Raw genomic sequence first — 20,980 nt, forward strand, 5'->3', positions numbered from 1 at the left:
CAGAGGCTGCCGGCCTCCACTGTGAGCTAGCCAGGGTCCACTCAGGTATCTTCTTAACGCAGTATCTTTTACTACGACTTCTATTCTGCTTCAAGTTGCCAGAGTGGATCATTTTACTGCAAGTAAACCTCCTGAACCTCAGTTGTCTGCTAATGTTGAGTGCCCGAGAGATCAGCAGGAGCCCCGTAACTGACCGTTCACAAGAGCCACTGGGATGCAAACGCCACGGGAGGCTCCCAGCCACCCTCACCCACGTTGGAGGGTGTCTTTCCCACACTGCCACGAAGCTCCGTGGCACGCGCCCAGAAGCTCCGGAAGGTGGAGCGAGGGCAGCCCTGTCTCTCTCGGGCGGCACTCGCTCAGACCAGAGGCCCCGCGCACAGCTTGCCGCACGGGGACCACCACTAATGCTGTCTGCACCTGCTCTGAAGGCAGCGTGGCCACGGACGGGAGGGACAGGCGCCAGCTGGAAAGCTCCCTCATTTACAAGGGAAGGCAAGGACCTCAGAAGGCCAAGACACCGAGACACCTGCCCCTATTAGGGCCAGGTGACAGGGAGAAGGGAAAGCTCTGTGTGTGACCACAAGGGAAGCCTAAGGTTCTGACAGCTGTGGCCTCGGTCAGGCTGCCGTGGGTGAGACACCTGTGCCTCTCCGACACCCGGCCTCCTCCCTTGGCTGGGTGGGTCTGTGCTGCTCTTCAGGACACCTGGTGCCCAGCCCTGGCAGACACAGCCTTCCTGCCCTCTCAACATCCGCTTGCCGCAGACAGGACCTCAGGCCTGTTCAGCAGTGCTCAACGCCTGCCCAGAGGACCCCCTTCCTCGGTGCTGGGCTTCTGGGAAGAGTAATTAACTTGAGCGCCATTGGATTAGTCATAGCTGCACTGTGAAGGGTGGCCTAGCGTTCACCCCAAACTCACCTGGCAATTGATATTTCACTTACGGCGCCAACACACCTCGCCATACTTTGCTAATGTAATTATTTGCAGAGTGCTATGATGGATAGGATATCACACCAAGAGCAGTACATTGAGGAGCACTCAAAAAGGTGTTTGATGATCTCATAAATGTTTTAATTGTGATGACAGACAGGTGCAATCATCTCATTAAGCGCAAGTATCTTTGATACAGCTATACTTTTAAAGAACACAGCATGGTGGAGATAGGCATCTTGATGTTCAGGGCCCACATCGGACCGGCAACAGGCCAGACAGGTGCTGAATGGGTTCTGTGTTTCATGAACAGGAGCACAGTGGTGCACTGGGCCACCCTGTTCTCAATGGGGAATGGTCCCCATTAAGATACCTCCTGTCCACGTCCACATCCCAGGATAAAAGCCTCACTGAAGAAACGGAGGAGATGGGAAGGTGTTGCCAAAGCCGCTCCTCTGCCCACAGGAGCCCTCTGAACCCTGCGAGACTGGGCAAGACGCATCTGCACACGCTGAGCGAATGTCAGCATCCGTGCCCTTCTGAATTTACAGCTGCAGCTCTGGGCAGTAACCCTCCCAGTAATAACCAGAGGCTAGAGGAGAAGATGTTTCCTGTTCAAGAGGAGGAAAGCTATATTTCTGATCAAATTCTATACATTAACCACCATTACCAAAAAAACCACCTCACATTCATGTTGGTGTCGGGGAGGACTCAGAATGGTCAGCCTCCACTGCACACGCAGACTGGCACAGGAGGAAGAGGGACCGTAATGGCCAAGCAGGCAAAGTCCAGACTGGAGGACGTGTGTGTGAACCCCTGCCACCAGGCCCCGCGAGAGCCCCAACCCAATGGTGCTGAGGCCAATTCCACGAGAGTCCATGGGCTGAGTGGGCCCAGGCCTGCCTGGTGGGAGCTGCTGTGGCCTCTGGCCCTGAGCCATCAGGAGGGAGGCCTCCCGTCAGCTGACCCTGGTGGTTCAGGGCAGATATGGAACCTGAGCAGTGCAGAGGGAGCCCTGGCCACTGCAGGCCTTGGGGATACTGCAGGCCTCGGGGACACTATACTGCAGGCCTCAGTAAGCTGCCTAAACCTGTCTTCCCAGAGGTACTGAAGGCTGGTCAGGCTGAAAGTCTCAAAGCAGACAAAGGAGTAGTTTTTTAAAAAGGTTCTTTCTTAAAGTCTGGGAGGAAATGATGTGGTAGCATTGGAGAGTATCTGAGGAGAAAATTCTGAGATGACAGAGGCTGTCCATGATGCGTTTAGGTCTTCGGTTTTACCTTTGTGATCTGTGACCAATAAGCACCACTGCCTGACAATATAACATGACGTAGAAGTGGGCACTACTTTTTCTCCACTGTCAACAACGCGATGATGCTTACGCATACACTGTCCAACACCAAGTATCCCAAAGGCCAGTCGAGGAAACCGGCTTGCGGGGAACGTGCTAGTAGCCCCTGGACCACACCAAGGGACACAGGCTCAGCTCTCTTCCTGCTGGTGACACAGGACGGGAGGCCCTGCAGACACCTGGGGAGAGGGCCTCTGCGGGCTTCACTCACAGATGCGTGACACACAGGCACCCTTTTTCTTTCTGATCTCTATGATGCCGAGAAGCAAAGGGACCCCAGTTCCTCCAGCATCTGCAACGCAGAGAGAAGAGTAGTGGATACAGAGGAGTTTCCTCTTGGCGCCAGCCAGCCTGCCTTGAGTCAGGAAGGTGTGCAGCTCCGTGACACCTCCAACGGCGTTGCAGTTGTGACGTGCAGTCGTCTGGGAGCCTCCCAGCATGAGAACAGAGCAGATATCAACGAGGGTGCCTGGCTCCGTGGATGAGGTAGGCAAAGGAGTGTGAGAAGAGGCTTGCAGGAAGGAGTCCATAGGTCCCAGAAAAAGCATGAGTAGGATCGGCAGTCAAAGCGCTGTGCATCTGTAGGCACAGACCCCAATGTCACCCCCCAAGACCCCCTGCTGGCTTTCTGAGCTCAAGTGTCAAGAGTAAGGTGCTAGCCAAGCAGGGTAGCAGGTGTCAGCACAAACGCCAGGGCCACCTCTGGACAGAGCCCTGCTCCTACTGTGCTGGTGATGCTGCGACTCACTTCTCTAGCAGAAGGCAACGAGGAGCAGCAAGGAATTCCCCTCATGGCCCAGAGCCTGCACTTCACCCCAGAGGCCATCGCACGGAGCCTTGCCCTTCAGCCGACCTCCATGCAGGTGTTGTGTGTGCTCTGCCCTGTGAGCTACAGTGGAGACTCCTCGGCCTCCTGGCAGCTGCTCTTCAAACCCAGCCCAAGTTCCCCCAAGCACCAGGCCCCAGCATGTCCCAGGCAGGCACAGGCCCCAAAGGGCTTCACTCCAAGCCGGAACCAGTATTTCAGGTTGGCACAGCACCCCTTGTATTTCAATGCCAGGTGCAATCTTTCTGCAGCTTTCTCCAACCATGCTTTACAACAGACTATTTAGTCACCCAGAAAACCCTGTCCTTATCACCATCTGCCCGCACGAGAGTCCCCTGTCCCCTCCTCACTTCCCTTAGGGAAGCAGGGTCCAGGCGGCAGGCATTCTCCCCTGAGCTCTTCTGCCAGCCAGGGGCTGGTTGCAAACAGGGGGATGGACTCTGGCTCACCTACCCAGGGAAGGAATTTGCTGGACAGCAGCCAGGGCTGCCCAAGGTCAACAGGAAGCCTGGGGACTCACCCTCAGAACAGAGCACTGCCGTGGAGAACACTGCCCGGTGGCCACGGGAAGTCTGCCTGGGACAGGCACCGGCACTGGCCCTCGGAGGCTCAGCACACCACCTCCGGAGCATCGGGAGGCTCTGTCTTTCTGCTCAACCCCTCCAAAATTCAAGGCAAATACTAGGTGCTGCCAGGGAGGAGTGGGGTCCACAGGGGAGCCGGGCGCTGCAGCTGCCGGAGCTCCCCACAGCGAGGGAACCCGCGCAGGCCAGTGCTCTGCCCAGGCTCATCTCCTGCTTCCTTGGCTCAAACCACACATCCGTCCCCCTCATTCTCTCCAGGACCCCGCTTTGTTCAGTAGATGCCTTCTGAGTAGACGGCATGTTTGGTACTCTTCAAGGTGACACAAGAGAACCTTAGACACTGTGGTCCCAGCTCTCCAAGAACCAGGCCCTGGAGAAAAGGAGGGCGGCTGCAGACAGAGGTGCAGGGAAACGTGTTCCATGCCGATGGCTCAGGAGAGGTCCGGGGACACCCTGGACCTGCCCTCCTGGGGCGTTGTAAGGCAGATGTGAGTGGGGGACTTTGCCCTCCCATTGAGCTGGTGTGAATCAAGGTACATCTTTAAACCTGGGCACGTTCCCAGGATGGGATTTCTGGAGCTCAAAGCAGCAAACCTAATTCCCGTTTCTCTAAGGGAAGAAACTCCTCTGTGTCCATAGCACACTGTCCCTCGCAAGGCAAAGGACTGGTAAAGGGATCGACACTGCCCCAAGTGCTATCCCACAGTTCACGTGTCCCTCACTCCTGTTGTCCTGCGTGAACCTGCCCCATGAATACCCGCTGAAAACCCCGTACAGTGCACAGCTGGAGGCCCAGAGAGGGAGAGAGCCTGTCCAAGGCCGTAAGGCTGGACCTTCCACGTGGCCACCTGCAGAACCAGAGCACAAACTGGGTTGGAAGCTGAAGATGAATGTCACCTCCAGGACACCACGCTGCGCGCCACTCTCACCCTGTGGCCCCGGGGATGCGGATCTCTTTCCACGGTGTGGGCAGGTGTCGTCGCCCTAGTGTTTCGCCTCTAGTGATTGTGGGTACTCACTGCCATCACTCTTAGACAGGAACTGACATCGCCAGGAACTCCTGTGACCACGGCCGGCCACTGCTGCCAGGGACAGGCACTCACAAACCAGCAGGATCAACAAGGGTGGCCAGGGGACTTCTTCCCTCTCCTTTGCTTGTTCTTTGTGACTAACCACTAAGGAGTGGGGAGCAGAAGGCCCAACCAGGGGTCTCCCCACCCACATCACCTGCCACCATGGCTCCTACTCCCCGTTTTTCGTGGAGCCTGCCTGACTGTGGGACACACAAACTAGTGTTGGCGGGGACTCCAAGTGACCAGGAGGTGCTTCTCCAGGTGTTTCAGCAGAAGGCTGCCCCCAAGCCACCACTGGGACACGAATGGGGAGCCACGGTGAAGGGGCATCAGGAGCCTGTGAAACTCCCCACCCATCACCTTGCCTTCCCCCAGGGCTGGCAGGGTGTGGGCCACACCACGGCGGAGGGTCAGGCCACGCAGGGCCCGTGAGCCAGCAGAGGCACTGAGCCAGCAAGCCGACTCGGCAGCAGGGAGCATGCGTCTTCCCTGACCACACCTCAAAGCCGAGGCTCCTGGGGGGTGCTTTCTGTCTGAGCAGGACCCCCCAGGGAGAAAAGGACCAGCAGGGCTACTCAGGTCAATGGTGCGGAAGAGGACGGGTAGTGCAAGTGCCCTGCATTTCAGAACCAGCAGGCTGGCCTGGGCATCCGGGGCAGTCACAGGAACCGGGGAGTGTGCCGAGCTGAGGCTTCGCTGCCACCCGCTGCTGCCCACTGCTGCCACAGCGAAGGTTCCCCACACGCTGCCAAGCAGCAGCTCCTCTCTGGTCTGACTGCTCAATAATCCAGTCGTAGCGCATTGTGAAATACGGGGTTTGGTTACGTATTGTCACTACCTACCATCAAGATGAACATCTCCCAACTACATGACAGACAGCAGGTGCCCCCACCCTGAAGAGGCACCAGTTCGGGACGCACCTCCCAAGTGCGACCCCTGGCCACAGTGGGCACCCACACCAAGGCCCCTCAGACACTATGTTTTGCAAAAGCACATCTTGGGGAGCAGGCTACTTCTTGATGGTCTCCACACAGGCCCTGTGGAAAACGTCACCAGTACCTCCTGTGTGGCACTGTATTTTATCAAAGAGCATATGACCAGCTAGTTTGGACTGGTTAGTCAAATTCCTGCATAGGAGTTCTACTTGGACACAGGCTTGCTACCATGTGTATTGCCCACAGTTACCCCTCCATGACTCACGTGTGGGTCACCACTTGAGGACAGCTCTGACCACCCGAGCTTGGTACAACATGATGCAATCACCTATCGCTTACACATCATAAAGACACTAGGGCAGAACTCATCTCCACAAGCCACACACACGGCTGGGCATGCCACCAGGGCTGCCTTACCTTGTGGCATTTTATTGTCCTTTACACTTTCTATTTCACATTAGGTTTTTCCCTTCATTTCCTCTGTGTCCATCACTCAATCCTAAATTGACACTGCAAATCCTCCAGTGACATCAAGTGGCATGCCGTGTCTCGGCCAAATTCCAGACGGTTTTCTTCTCGTCATTTGTCTAAGGTGAAGGAGATAGCTGTGCTGGGGTCCTCTGCGGATGCGGGAGCCTCGGGGTTCTGAGATGCTGTGAGGAGGCGTGTTTTGGAATTTCGCTTTCAGGGAAGGGAAAAGTCTTGACATGACCAGAGAGTCGATCGAGACTAACTCCGATGAGATGAATCCTGTTATTAACTTCCTGACTCTGCAGAACATGAATCAAAGTCATCATAAGAACACACGTTCTGCTGGCAAGTGCAGCTGGGCAGACAGGGTCAGGGACAGACTGACACCTGCTTAGAACCTGCCTGGGAAAGGCCGCGACTCAGGCCGCCGTTCAAGTGCAGCTGAGAGGACATCAGGACCCAGTGCTCCTGCTGTGACCATCCAGGATGACCTGGCCGGAGCTGCACAGCTGCGTGTGTGTTCAACTAGGGGTGACGGCACTCGTCTACCACAAGTGGCCCGACCACGGATCCTAAGAGTGAGCCAGCTGCATTAAGCAGTCTAATTCCTGGTCAATTAGTCAGGCAAAGAGTATCTTAAAAATATCATTTCTGAAGTATTTAAGGATATACATTGTTGATTTCGTTGACGGCTCCCTGTCTGCATTGGATCCCCAGGACTTACGTGTCCTGGTGAGCAGCTGCACTCCTCCCAGCTCCATCTTCCTGCTGACCCTAAAGACAGCCCTGGCCTCATCCGACACACGAAACCCCTGTCAAGTCCTACACAGGGTACACTCCAGCAACCGCAGCAGTTCCATTTAAACCAACCATGTAAAATACAGGGCCACGCAGCACCGCCTCAGGGCAGCTGCGCGCCACCACTGTGTAAAACAGCTCACAAACCGGAGGCCCAGTGCAAACAGACAACACATGACCACAGTCCAGGCCACCGAGTGCCTGGCTCAGACAGGAGCCCAGGTGGCCACAGGGAGAAGGCTTGTGGGGTCAGCAGAAACATGGGAAAGCTTCACACTCTCTTGATTGTGCCACCAGGACCCCTCGGAAGCAGCCTGTCCTTGGGAGATTCAGAGTGGTCTCAACAGCCAGGACCCTCACCCACCTCTGTCCACTCAACGGAGGACTTCGCCACTCTCAAGCCAGAGCACCCCCACAGCAGGAAGCCCTGCAGAAGGTGCTCTCCGGGAGGTGGGAGCCTGGCCTGGAGGCATACTGAACCAGTGAGCTGCTTCTTCACGTGGGCTGCGGCCCGCGGACCCACGGATTGAACCCGGGGCTCCAGCCCACTAGGCAAGCCTCTACCTCTGACTCCGCCCCAGTTCTTTGTAGCTGTGTGTTTTGGAGGGGTCTTGCTCAGTTGTCCACCAGCCCGAGACCCGAGATCCGCCTGCCTCAGCTTGCCGAGCGGCTGGATCACAGCCACCGCATCAGCCTGCTTCATTTACTCCGTGCCTCCAGTGTGATGATGCCAAACGAATGCACGATGCTTTAGACTCCGTTGACTCCCTGGTTCTCCCATTGACAGACCACAACTGCGTCCCTTCTGAATAGGCCTGAATGGCTACCCACCTGAATCTCCAGGATTTTCAGCGGGTGGGGTGGCGGGGAAAGCAGAAGATGGTGTGCTGCCCATACTGCACTCTCACGGGTCCCCTGCCTGTCTTGACTCTAGAAAGTAGGAACCCCACCGGGGAAGCTCGGAGGGGGCAGGAATCCAAATCCCTGCATTTCTGCTTCACTGTCTTTCCAGACCCTTCTCCATCCGCCTCCTGTTCCAGCGTCATCAGCAGAGAGGACCCACGCACATAGCAGAGCTTAGATCAACCCCAACCCAGGACAGGGTCTTGCCCCAGTGTCAGCTCCAACAGAGGCCCAGACCCGGCTCTTCTCTCTCCCTGTGAGTGGACCGAGGGAGCCGGGGCCGGACAGGCACGGTTCAGCCACCGCACTGGATTATAAGCCAGGGACCTGGGTTTTACTGCTACTTTAAGCACCAGGAAGTCTTAGCAGAGGGACGAAGTTCCTCGGACTGTGCTGCCCACAAGGTGGCCACAGCCCTCCTCCCAGTGCAGTGGGGCTTAAGTGCACCTGGCAGAGGTTTCTACTCTTAAGCAGACTCTTCCATTTGGAAAGAAAAGGGTGTAAATTTCTCAAAAGTAAAATCCTATTTTAATCCCAAGAAGGAACGGAATTTTAAAATCAAATAATCAACAAAGAAAACTCGGAGAAGGAAGGGAAATGCAGTTCTAGCATCATACTTACTGTCATAAACAGCAGGAGATACGTACGGACTCGGATTCAAGAGAAAACAAGCCCCAGGCCATTCAAGTGCCACTCTGTGGACTGCGGTCCGAGAGCTGAGGCCCGGAAACCCCTGCATCCTGTGCCTGAGCTAGCCCTCCCTCCTGCCTGGCAGCCTGGTCACTCACTGTGTCCAGGGCAAACAGGGCTAGTTGGCTGCCTTGTCCAACATTTATGTCTTCAACATCAAACTGTTATAAAAAGCAAGGCTGGACAACCGTGGGGTATCCACAGAGCGGAAGGTGAGTGCTGTGTTGTGTTCGGGAGGGGCTGTCTGAGCAGAGAGGGTGGAAGGAAGCCTTCTAGGTGGTGTACGTCTAGCATCTTGACTGCAGCACTAGCTACACTTACAAAACACACCATCGGCAGACTTCAGATCTATCCCTTTTACTGCGTATAAGTCGATTTCCTATTTTTTTTTTTTAATTTTGCAAGTTTCTTTTTTTTTTTTTTTTTCACCAGCCTCCCCTCCCTTCACAAAATCTAGAGAAGTTAGTGGTCTAAGGGAAAAACCATCAAGTTCTGGAAACAGGACCTGAATCCTAGCCCTCCTTCCCCTTCGGCCTCTGTCATCTTGAGCAGAGTCAGGGCTTCCACCCCCACCTCCTATCTAAAGTGGAGAGTCCACCCAAGCTCTCACCAAACGAAGTGCTCCAAAGACAAAATGCCAGACCTACACACAAAGTAAGTCACACCTCGCTGTGAGTCAGAGATGGGGGGTACCGACGCTGCCTTCCCGGACACTCTGGGGGAGGGTGTCTGGGGAGCACCCGCTGAGATCACTGGAGCCCGTGGTGAGTGCCTCCTGCCGCCATTTTGAAACCTGGATTTCTGCAGGTGATCAGAGCCACCGAGCCGGGAGCTCCCAGGCACCCTCCACGCGTGCGTGGCTGCCCCAATGCTGAAGCTACTATCTGCTTTGCAAGGTGCACAATCTGCATAAGCCATGATAATAAATCAGCCGGGCAATGAGGGAAAGCAGCCCACACCACAACCAGGGCTGAGACGAGCCCATGGGGCCAGGAGCAGGCGTCAGGTCCTGCAGGGCGCCGTGGTGTCCCCTCCGAGGGCACCAGGGGCCGCAGTCCCCTCTGCAGGCCCTCTCCAGCCCTCTGCCCTCGTCCTTCTCGCCACACCTCGGCTGCTCGGCTCCGGGCTCGGAGGGCTGTTTCTCTCCAGCACTTTCTCCCTCTCTCTCGGCTGGGTCTAATTTGACACCTTGAGCTTTGGTAACAAGGTGGGGAGCACAGCAGACACGGCGGAATTCATTAGGCTCAACACTGCAGGCCCGCTCTCTGTGCGCTAATGACATCGGAGGGTAGGGAAACGAGACAGCCACCACGCGAGATGAAATAAACATGAGACTGTCAGCGGTGACAGCCTGAGCAGAGGGGACAAAATGAGCCAGGTACAGAGACCTTTCCCCGTCCTCACAATGCAAACCGACAGCTTGCAAAGCCTTCCCAGCTTCCCTGGCTCCCGAAAGCCGGGACGGCATGGGGAGGGTGAGGCAGAAGTGCAGATGGAAAGAAGGAAAGACAACACAATTACATCATCATGGTTTTAACATACAAATTTCATTTATCAGTTGAATGTTGGCGGAAACCAACTTCATCACCCTCCTTCACAGCCGGGAGGTGTGAGGAGCCTGGGGTGCCGGCGCAGTGCTGCGGTGTCCCCTGCGCCCCCTCCGGAGCTCCCTGCGATGTTCTCTCTCTCTCTCTCTCTCTTTCCCCTGAGCAGCATCACTCTGCACCTTCCACCGCCACGACTCCATCTCTCCTTGTTACTAGGAAGATGGAGGAGGAGGAAGAGGAGGCGCAGGAGAGCAGAGTGTGCAGGAGCAGCCCCTGCGCCAGCTCCCTGTCCCCTCCGGGGGTGGGAGGCCAGCCCTCTGGCGCACCTCCTGGAGCCACAGAGGCCTGGGCAGCATCCACCTGGAGTGGGCGTGTACACCGAGGGGCGGCCGACCCTGTTACCAGCTGTCAGGAGACAAAGAGGTGGCCGCGGTCCGCTGCAGGAAGGCCGCAGGGGCTGAGGGACTTCTCTCCCCACACGGCTGAGAAGGCTGGGGGCCAGACAGAGGGACTCCCCTCTCCCACACAGACAGCTCTGCCTCTGCCTGTCTCCAGAGAGGGCCGCTCCCTGCAGCCGGGCACAGGTGAGCCCAGCGCGGCCCTTCCCTTAGCATGGCCGCAGACCCACAGGCCAGGGCGACCTTCTCCTCTGCACCTTCCCAGAAACCTTGGACTCCTGCACTGCCTTTGTACAGAGAGGACTCTGGAGAGCAAAGCCCTGCTCCAAAGCCACGCTCCAAAGCCACATCAATGTCTTCTGTGGTCACAGAACCCCGGAAGCTGGCAAATCATTACAAGAAGGGAGAGGAAAGGCGTCATCCTGGTGTGAGCGAGCACTGAAGGGAGTCCCCAAGGCAGAGTGTGCAGGGGCTGGATCGAGGCCAGATTCCAGCAGCACACCCAGCAGGGCAGAGGCCCCGGGAGTAGGTCTGTCCGTCACATCCAGGGCGGGGTGGGAGAGCCACTTTGAGCATGTGACAGGAGCTGCCACTGGGCAGAGGACCAGGGAGGACACGTGCAGCAGTGTGGGGGTGCCTAGTGCTCGAGCCCAGCAGGGCACAACCAGGCCCACCACATGCAGGGACACTAAGTCCCAGGCACCAACCCAGACACCAGAAAACCACCTGCCACCCCCCCTGCTGGACGAACGTGTAGACAGGTGTGGGTCGTTCTGGGGGCAGGCAGTTCTGTCCAGCAAGTACGGGGTTTCAAGCCTTTAGACTCCCCCAGAAGTTTTGTTGGATCATAGACGGTCACCTCCTTCCTTCCTAGAGGCAGGAGTGCGGGTAGGTGTCCCCAACAGTGCCATCACCCAAGGAGAGGGCCTCAGGAGGGCTTCAGAGCATGTTCCATCTGTAAGACTAACATGGGGTAAGCTTGCCGTGGGCAGGAGACGCAGCCCATCTGTTCAGGAAGACAGAGACGGAGGGGTCCAGGGGGGACTGGCTAGGACACCACATCCCAGCACGGCCCTCTGAGACTGGACCCAGGAGCCCCCAGAGTGCAGGGGCTCCTGTGCGGGAAAGCGAGAGGCCAGAGAGCGGTGACCAGGCCCCCTGCCCCACTGCGCCTGCCCTGCACTATTTCTCAGGAGCAGTTCCTGATCGCCACGGCCCGCAGCGCTCGCGCAGTCAGCCCACGCGGCCTTGCTCGGGCTCTGAGGCATCGCTGCAGAGGTGGCTTCCTCTCCTCACTGAGAGGGGAAAGCCCAAGGCCTTCCCGGGGAGCGCAACGCCGACCCCCACCAGGCCAGGCCTCCGTGGAGACAGTGGGAGGACGGGTGGCTTTGGAGCAGGTGACAACATGGGGACCCCAACCAGAGAGTCACCCTCTCTGGGCCTCAGTGTCCCCTCTGCAGAATGGGCAGGAAAGGCGGACCTCTGCTATGTGCCACGGAGAACATCCTGCGTGACATCCCTAGACCATGTGGCAGCCTGCCCACCGGAACTAGGAGGGGAGGGAGGGGCCAGAACACTGCCCTTCTAAAGTCCCCAGCCTGAAGCACGTGAGCAGTGAGCTATGCCAACCTGTGGTGACACTCCCCAAGAGCACCCTACGGCTGGAGGACCCCGCAGCAGAGCCCAGGCCCCTGCCCACCACGCACGAGAGGAGCACTTGGCGCAGCACATCCACAGCCCTCTCTCCCCTTTGGACGCTCTCTGGCTTGCCACCTCCTCACGCACCCACCATTCCCTAGCAATGTCCCTTGTCCCACCACCCCGGTGACAACACGACAAGCTGGGTTGTGAGGCAAAGGGACGCTCAGCACCAGCCCCCAGAGGTGCTGCTTTCACTGTCCCAGCGCGGAGCACACACGTGGCGGTGCTCTGTAAGAGTTCCCCAGGTGACTTTAATGTGCAGCCAGGGTTGAGAACCACTCTGCACCAAATGTACTTGTTATTGAAAGGTTTATGCATAACATTAAAAAAACATTTTTATTACCATTTTTACTGCCTTAATGACTTGGCAGGAGGGTTAGGCCTGCTCACCTTAAACGGAAAGCCCCTTGGCCTGCTGAGGGCTCGTACTGGGAGTGGCCTGTGAGGTCAAGCTGGTGGCCTCCCCTTCAGGAGCAGGCTCAGCAAGTACAGCCACACAGCATGCAGCCAGGCCTGCAGTCTCTGTTCTCTCCTTGGGCTACAGGGTGCCTGGGGTCTGGAGAGTCACCCCTTCTCCCTTCTGGTCCCCTGTCCTCTTTGCTCATCCATCCCAGTGTCCTCTGGTCCACTGGCCCCATTTTCTATCTTTAATGTGAAATGCCATCAGTTTGAAGTGATCCAAATAGTGTCTTGGGCTTTAAGACAGAAGGGGCCGTGAAAACCCTAATAAACAAATAAATAATTCATGCTAGGTACTGGGCTATTCTCTGCACCACTGAGTTTCAAACATTTCCTAAAAGCAGATTCTTACTCATAATGCCAAAAAATTTCCGTGAAGCCCAGGTGTGGGGTTGAAGTTGACATGGAGGCCTACAGCCACACAAATGTGGCCCTCACAAGGGCCTACAGGACATGCGCGGGCCTGCTTGTGGCGGGCAGATACCCCAGGGCATGTCTTCACCCTGAGGAAGGGCTGGCTACAAACCAGGAACCCCTGTGAATGTCCACGTGCCTTGAAGTCAGGGGGAGACAAAAACAGACATGGGCTTGGACCTGGGCAGGCCCCTCAAGCCTCAAGTGGGACTCTCACTGCACAGGGACGTGTCCCAGTGCTGCAGGAGATAAGCCACTGCTTCCGGGTCACGGCCTACCCAGGAAACCCCCAAACCTTCAGGGTGACTCCATAGTGCAGGTGCTATCAACTGCAGATTGTCCCTACTGGTCACACTGTTTGTAGCCACCACGAGTGATCCTGTGGCTTGACTTGCAAAACACTTCAGAGTGATTATTTCAAATGGTTTTCACAACGGAGATGAGTGCTATGGCAGAATTTTGTGTTTATTTTAACTGTCTCACTTCTCTTGAATCAACTTCTTGCTTCCACTCCAAAGACATTCTGGCTGGCTACAAAGACTAAGTCCAAAGACCTAAAGGCTAGCAAGCAAAAGACACGGATGGGGAAAGCACAGAGACCTGTGGGTTTGCATTTTGTGTTACTCATCAAAGCTTTTCTGCTCGAGCCTGGTAACGTCTGCACTAGGCAGTGGTCATGGCGCCCACTGCCAGAGGACGCTGAGGCTGCGGGCAAGCCACTCACCAAGGTGGGCCCGCCCGGGTCCTGGGGCCTGCACCCAACCTTCTGTCTGAAAGCAGGGCGCTCCCCGCACAGCTCCTCTGCCTCCAGCACCTGCACAGGCGTCCGTCAGGAATCAGCCACAACTTCCCTGCAGGAGGCTCAGGGCCCTGTGCTGCTGTCCCCTCTCCCCAGATGACCTCACCACCTTCCAGTTTCCCTGGGGACAAGTTCGCATGTGATCTGAGCGAGGTGCGTGTGTGCACACGTGTGCTGGCAAGGTTAATCGGCCACAAAATATTCCAAAGGCCACGAACGTTGCTTCCTGATCCTTTCCAAGTCCTGCCATCGTCTGTCCCCCACCCCTCCTCTCCGGCTTCTTTTTGATGGCCCCCACTGCACTCCTTAGCCCCAGCCCCTCCCCTCGGCCTTAAGATCAAACACCATGGAGTTTGTTGGATTCCCTGTTTGTGAAGGAAATGAATTCCGTATGCATAATTCATTTCTTTTGTGAACTTTTTTCCCTGCAGGGAGTTAATGCTCCCAGAGCACCGGGGACAGCCACGGTGACAGCAGGCCCAGAGAGGAGGCACAGAAATGCCTTCCCCACCCAGCGGGGACAGACGGGCCACAGGTCTGACCTCTGCTGGCTGACACCTTGGGCTCCACAACTCTCTCTCACCAGAAGGAGGGGACCCTGCACTGCCTGTTTGGGGACAATAGGCTTCATTCTCAAGGGCGAGCCTGAGCCCTGAGAGGCCGGAAGACTCATTCCCACACCCAGTGGCTGCCTCTCGGGTAGAAAGAAATCGATAGAGTCCTCCCACTCTTGCTGTCTCTGCACAGACTGAAAACCCAAAACTAAACAAAGAGATACACACGTGCCCAATGCACCATGTTTAACAGCTGTTGCATTTGGAGAAAAAGCAGTCCCTAGTCCAAAGTCAGATTTGAAAAACGGCTTTATTAAGAAGATCTGCTGTATGTGAGCTCCAAGACGAGAAACGGGAGGAAAAGCTGACAGACAGACCGGCAGACGGCAGGCCAACCGACCCCACGGCCAATGCTACCTCTTGGCAAGACACATTGACCCACACACATCCTGGGCAGACGGGCCTCTGGTTATTAAGTCTTGAATAACCGTCTGGAGCCTCGAGGTCCCCACCTGATGTAATAAACGGCAGAGGAGACTTTTAGGCCAAGATGGAGCGTTTTTATTCAGGCACAGTTTATTTCAGGGAAATTAGCATCTTATTTAAACAGTTTTATTCAACTTTCTACCCTTCTCCATCACCATTAAGAAAAAAGCTGACACCTTTCAGATTTGGGAATTCTTCTGCTTGCTTTGCCACTGAGACCGACTTGAAGTTCGGGGTCTGCATCTTGGCAGAAGGTTGGAAGGCAACCTCGCGGGAGCCGTCCAGTATCCTAGGCTCAACAGGATTGTGTACAACTCCTTACACAGACTGGCCTGAAGATGCTATTAAATAAAAAAGAAAATCCACTTGCTGCTCCTTTTTCTCTGTGTGGCCAGATAAAGTCTCCGTAGGATGTCACCAGGGGACTAGCGGGAACCTCAGGTAGGATCTAGCAGTAAACTTCAAGCAACCAGAATTTTACTGTGGTGCCTTAGGGGTGACCTGGAAAACCAAATAGAATCCCAGTGACGTCACCTAAGGTGCGAGACCAGAAGATAGCTGCTCAGCTTCCCCGCATCCACCAGGAGCACAATGCCGAAGGTCAGGAGCTCTTACCAGCACTGGAGGGTAGGAGCGGGGTCCTGGCCTGGCCTGAGTTTATGGTCTAATAGGAAAGAATTGTGCAGAGCACACCAAAGTGAAAGTCGACCTGATGCACAGATGTGATACGCGAGCCAAGCGGGTCCGGCGACCCCTGCACAGAGCGTCAGCCCACAAGGGGTTCCTGCCACAGCTGAACCCCAGCCACAGCAGCTACCAGCTACGATCTGGGCACGGAGGTGGCTTCTCAGCTGTCTCTGTGAATACCAGCTAACGTCACTTCTTCAGGGTGGCGTGAGAACCAAGGTCAAGGCATAGGAAGCCACCCTGGCACACCAGCTCCACGACGCGTTTGCATGCGCAGAATTTCTCACTTCCCCACAGGCTGCAGCTCCGGGTTTTCTCTCATTTACCCACTGGAAACAGACACAGTGACACAAACTGACATGGTGACAGACAACTTGATTTGTCACCAAGTGGGAGGTCGCATGCTGGGACCTACAGACAAAATGCTTCCTTCTGCAGCTCACCATACGCCTGGCTCTGAGGTGGACGGCCGGAAAGTGGGTCCCACGGAACGGAGCTGCGACCCTTCGCCGAGAGCAAGCCGGCCGGCCGGTCCTGCGCGTGTGCCTCTGCGTCCCACCCTTCCTTTCTGCAGGGACTCAGCGGACATTGGCCCATCAGTCCTGAGCCACGTCTGCCTGCCCTCCTGCCCACACTGAGCTGGACGGCAAGGGGCATCGCCCTGTGGTGGGCGCAGAGAGCGCCTGCAAGGCCCCGTTTCACGGTGGTGCTCCTGTCTTCGGGCCTCATTAGCATATTTCAGCAGAGCCCTGATGGATGAAGATAGATGGGGAACATCATCCTGGTGAAATCACTGTTTCATCAAGGTGAAGCCAGCCCGGAGCCAGCCACCTCCCTTTGTTTGGCTAGGTCTCTAATAACAAAATTAGCGCAGAATTAAGGTCCAGGAGGCTCCCAGAAACACACCGCAGCCCCCAGCACGAAGCCCCGTCAGGACCTCCCAGTTCATCATCCCCAAGTCAGTGTCCTCCTCACTTCATCTCCCACCAAGCACCACGGCCACCTCGGCAGACACTGCCCCGCCGTCCTCTGCTCTCAAGCACTGGGCTGGCAGAACAGCTCAGGGACGCCTGTCACCCTGAAGCAGCGCAGTGGCGCCAGCCCGGCACAGCACGCAGGCTCCCAGTGCATCTCACCACCGACCGCACGCTCCTTGAAAGCAGGCCGTGCTGCTGACGCCCGTCCACTCCCAGCACGTCTGTTTCCTGTGCGTGCATCACAGGGACCGTGTCCACCGCCACAGACACTCGGTCAAGTGAATAAATGCACAGCCAAGCCTCGCTGTCTACCGAGGATGCCAGGGGACAAGGGCACACGGTGGTCAGCCCAAGTCTCAGCAGCTTAGGAGCTGTTCTGAGGGGGCTCAGCCTCGGAGCCAGGCACGGACTCCTCCACGTGAAAATGGAGAGACGCCTGGAGTGTCCTGGTCTGTGACGTCAAGGAGACACATCGTGGGTCAGGTGAGCGGTCAGGAGTCACACGGGGGCTCGTTTCAGTGCCACTCCCTGTCGACAGCCAGCACCTCGGCCAGACCCGCCCGGCCCTGATCAGCCGGGTTCCCTCAGCTTTGAAGTAGATCTTAACTAGCTTCCCTCTCAGGGAGCCAGAGACAGAGAAGCCCAGGGAGACCCCTGAGAAGCCGGTGTGGTGGGCGCACACCTGGGGTGAGGCTCATGGGGCAGGCAGAGCCCTGCCTGTGCCCTGGGCCTGGAGGGCTTTTGCTGAGAGGGAGGAGAGGGAGGGGATGGAAGGGCGTAAGTAGCCAGCACAGGCCTCGGTTTCCCAGGATCGAAGGGTCAGTCGACATGGGCCAAGTGCTCTAACCTTAAAGGACAGCTGTGAGCTGAGGACCAAAGCCACCCTGGCCTGCGGAGGCCAGCCCTGGAGCAACCCGCCCTGGCAAGGCTGCAGGTGCTGAGGGGCGGAGACCAGGGGCGAGAGCTCCTCCCTCAGGGGCTCCCCGGCCCCCAGCAGAGGCCGACAGAAGCTCAAGGAGGGCAGGAGTTGTCCAGGCCTGGACCCAGGCCCGCCCAGTGAGTGGCTTTGAGGCTGAGGCCAGAGCCAAGGCCACACCCACTTGGTCTCTGGTACAAGTGGGCCTTTGCCAGGGCCACACGGGGCAGGGTGGGGCCAGGCAGGCTGGCCTGGTTCACACGTGGCCATGGGTGCACAGGGGATGCGTCTGGCCAGGAGGAGGCCTGGGCTGCTCTGCTCTCTAGCCTTGAGCTCCTGCATGCAGGGTGGGAACTCTGGCCGGCCCCAGTCTCCTTCTCCTCCCCGCCCGCTCCTTCCTCCCTCCAGCCCAGGGGAAGACCATGATGGGCCCCACAGCTTTGATGGCCTCAGCCAGGGCATGGGGGTCAGAGGAAGGTCAGAGAGGCCACACCCCAGGAACGTGGCCTGGAAGTAGAGCCCACTGCCCACGTTCTCTGCTCAAAATCCCAGAGTACAGCCATGGGCGGTGCTCCGAGGGCTGGCCAGGGGTGGGGAGCCGTGCGGCTGGTGTCCCAGAGGGCAGGGAGCAGTCTGCAGAGGGGAGCCCCAATATTGTGGTCAGCCCTAGACCACCCCACTCTGAAAAGTAGGCCATCATTCTCCCTGGGGCTTGGGTGGGTCAGGGCTCTCGTGAAGCCACACCACTGGCAGGCAGGGGAAGGACCACCTTGGCCTCTGATGTCACGCCTGCACAGTGACAGTGACTGGCCCTCACAGGAGGACAGGGTCAGGCTAATGTGCACTACTTTCTCCCGGCTTCTGATTCACTCCTCTCTTAGGTACTCCACGTGCCAGCCACCACCCAGAAGAGCAAAGGCCTCTCTCTCACCCAGGAGGTCTCCACCGCCCACCTCTTCAGAACCCGTGGTGAGCAGGTGACCTCACGCAAGAGTGGAACCCTGATGGTCAGCCAGGAAAAGGCGGGCAGCAGGCACTGCTATGACAGGTTTCAGGGCTCTGCTCCACGTGCCCCTTTTGCTGGGGTGAGTGGGCATGTGTGCCCATCAGAAACTGGCTATTCTCTATCCACACACAGAGGAAAAGCTGGCCAGGCCAGTAGGACTGCACCCAGGAATCCAGCTCTTTCCTAAGGTCCCTCCTCGGCCTACAGTCAACCTGTGCCCATGCACGGTAACTTCACGGGCGAAGGGACCAGCACTAGGCAGAAGTCCTGCTCCGTCATCGAGGTTCTGGGAAGGGTCCATTAGAACATGCTCTGTGCACGCAGGCCCTGCTCACAGCGTCTTCCTGGTCCTACAGTGGCCCGGGCAGGGAGCTGCCCACAGAAGCCAAACGCAGACCAAAAGGGAAGAGGCACAGAAGCCTGTGCAAGTGACCACGCTGCCGCGGTTGCTAGGCAGCGCGATCTGTCCAATCCCTGCTGCTTGGCAACCAGCTTTCCCATCACACACAGCCACAACCACAGCACCAGTGCCCTTCGCTGCTGTCTTGGAGCTCTCCAAGAACAGGGCTGAACGTCAGGGGAGCACGTGAGCACAGTGGACCCCATACTCCACTGGTCCTCGGAAGCCCTAGAGCTAGTCGGCCCCCTGTAACCAGAGTCTGTACCTCCTGGCTGCACAGTCGGCTGAGGGCAGGGACCTGCCAGGGACGGGGAAGGCGCTGCGGCCAGCAAGCTGGGAGTCTGGAGGAGAAGCAGGCTGTCCACCCACACCCGGAGGAGCCTTGAGCACATGTTCCCTCAGGGCCAGCCATGCAGTGGACGAGGCAAGCTCACTGGTCATTCCGTCAGCCCCTCAGCAGCAGGCCAAGGCCACCAACTTACTGTTCACGTCATCAAATAGCTGCCTTGTCTTTGGTGATACTGAAACAGTGTCCAAATTCCATAGGAAGCTAGGGTCCGGTGGACAGAGGAGCTCGGGGCCCTGGTGCCTAACAGACAGCGGCCCTGCCTTCAGGCTGGCCCTCACGGGATGCATAGGAAGCACCTAAGGTTCACTCTTACCCTGGTTCAGGGGCAGATAAGCCCAGCAGGAGGGACCACAAAGAGGACTGCCCTGCCTACCAAGAAAAGCCCTCAGTACTACCAAGGGCACAAGCCCTCTCCTCTCCATCTCTCCAGAGACTTGAAAATTCTCCAAGCTTCATTGCAGCGACACTCAGGCTCAGTGCCATCACCCCAAGTGAGAATCTCACTGGTGTCTCGTTCCTCTTAGGCCCAGCTGCAGGATGTTTCCCCTCATTAAAATTAACAAGGTCAGTTTCCCAAGCTCCAGATACTACGCACTCCTGTTGGTGGAGTTGTGTTTCTCAAATGAGCTACAGTCCTCCACGTGCAGAGTTATTCTAAGCGCCATTTACTTTATTGCTGTGTAGTAAGAAACCAAAGTGGAAGTCCTGAGCCTTCCTCCCCACTCTCCTACACGTCAGCAGCCGCAGGCAAAGGCACACCAACCGCTCACCCCAGCCAGGCTCGGCTGGTCTGTTCTCTGGCCACAATCTCACTACAGCTCAGAAGCCACAGCTTGCTGCAACAAATGAAGAATCTGGGCCTTTCCAGTGGCTGGGAGGTTTGGGGTTGTGGCAATTTGAGAAGAAAGGCAGGGTATCCCGGGGGGACCAGACAGCCACCATGTCCCCACAGAAAGCAATACAGGGTGAAAAGGTATGAGCAGACAGGGGGACTTATGTCCCCTTTGTAAGCTCTTTTCTGCACATATCCAAAGTTTAATGTGACCTCAGTCAGTAGTCCTAAACAACCCCAGAGCCAGGCACGCTGGTGCACACCTGTCACCTCAGTGACTGAGGCAGGAAGAGTACAAGTTTGAGGCCAGCCTCAACAACTTAGCAAGGTCCTGTCTCAAAATAAAAATAAACTAAAAATATTAAAAAGGGATGGGGATGTAGCTCAATGGTAGAGCACCCCGGCTCGATTCCCAGTACCACACACAAAAATAAGTGAACAAATGAACAAAATGAAATGCCCCCAACAACCACAACTCGGGAGGGAACACAGCCCATGTCGACAAGTAGAGCTCAGACACTGGGGGAGAAAAGGGCAGAGGCCGGTTTCGGGAGACGCTCTGTAAGGGGGCCCTCAACACACACACCCCACATGCTCACGGCTCATCCCGGGAGGAACACGGGGCCTGGAGGACAGCCCCCCGCCAGCCTCCTGCAGACCCCCTGGCCGCCCGCCCGCTGTGCCGTCTCCCTCCACCTCCCTCCGTCTCCGTCTCTGAGTCTCACTGTGGTGAAGATGGGAGGGAAAGGACAGAGAATGGAGATGGGAGGACTGCAGCCTAGAGGGCTTCTCTGACTCCACTGCCCAGGCCAGAGCCCAGCAAGTCCACCCAGGAAGCCAGGGAGGACCCGGCCACCTGGTGGTGCACAGGAAGCCAAGCCCACAGGCTTGAGC

General features: G+C 57.0%; 1 protein-coding gene and 1 long non-coding RNA gene across 4 annotated transcripts in view; one reads left to right on the forward strand and one right to left on the reverse strand.

Annotated features, from left to right (window-relative positions):
* Pbx1 (PBX homeobox 1) overlaps window positions 1-20,980 on the reverse strand; it is a 230,834-nt gene that overhangs the window by 148,933 nt on the left and 60,921 nt on the right. The gene's annotated exons all lie outside the window — the stretch shown is intronic.
* Window positions 281-20,398, forward strand: LOC125618695. The gene is made up of 5 exons (XR_007350094.1): window positions 281-291; window positions 4,029-4,033; window positions 11,485-11,490; window positions 15,859-15,869; window positions 19,965-20,398. It is a non-coding gene; the product is annotated as an uncharacterized LOC125618695 (long non-coding RNA).

The sequence above is a fragment of the Marmota marmota genome, unplaced genomic scaffold, assembly GCF_001458135.2.
Source record: "Marmota marmota marmota unplaced genomic scaffold, marMar, whole genome shotgun sequence".
NCBI lineage: Eukaryota > Metazoa > Chordata > Mammalia > Rodentia > Sciuridae > Marmota > Marmota marmota.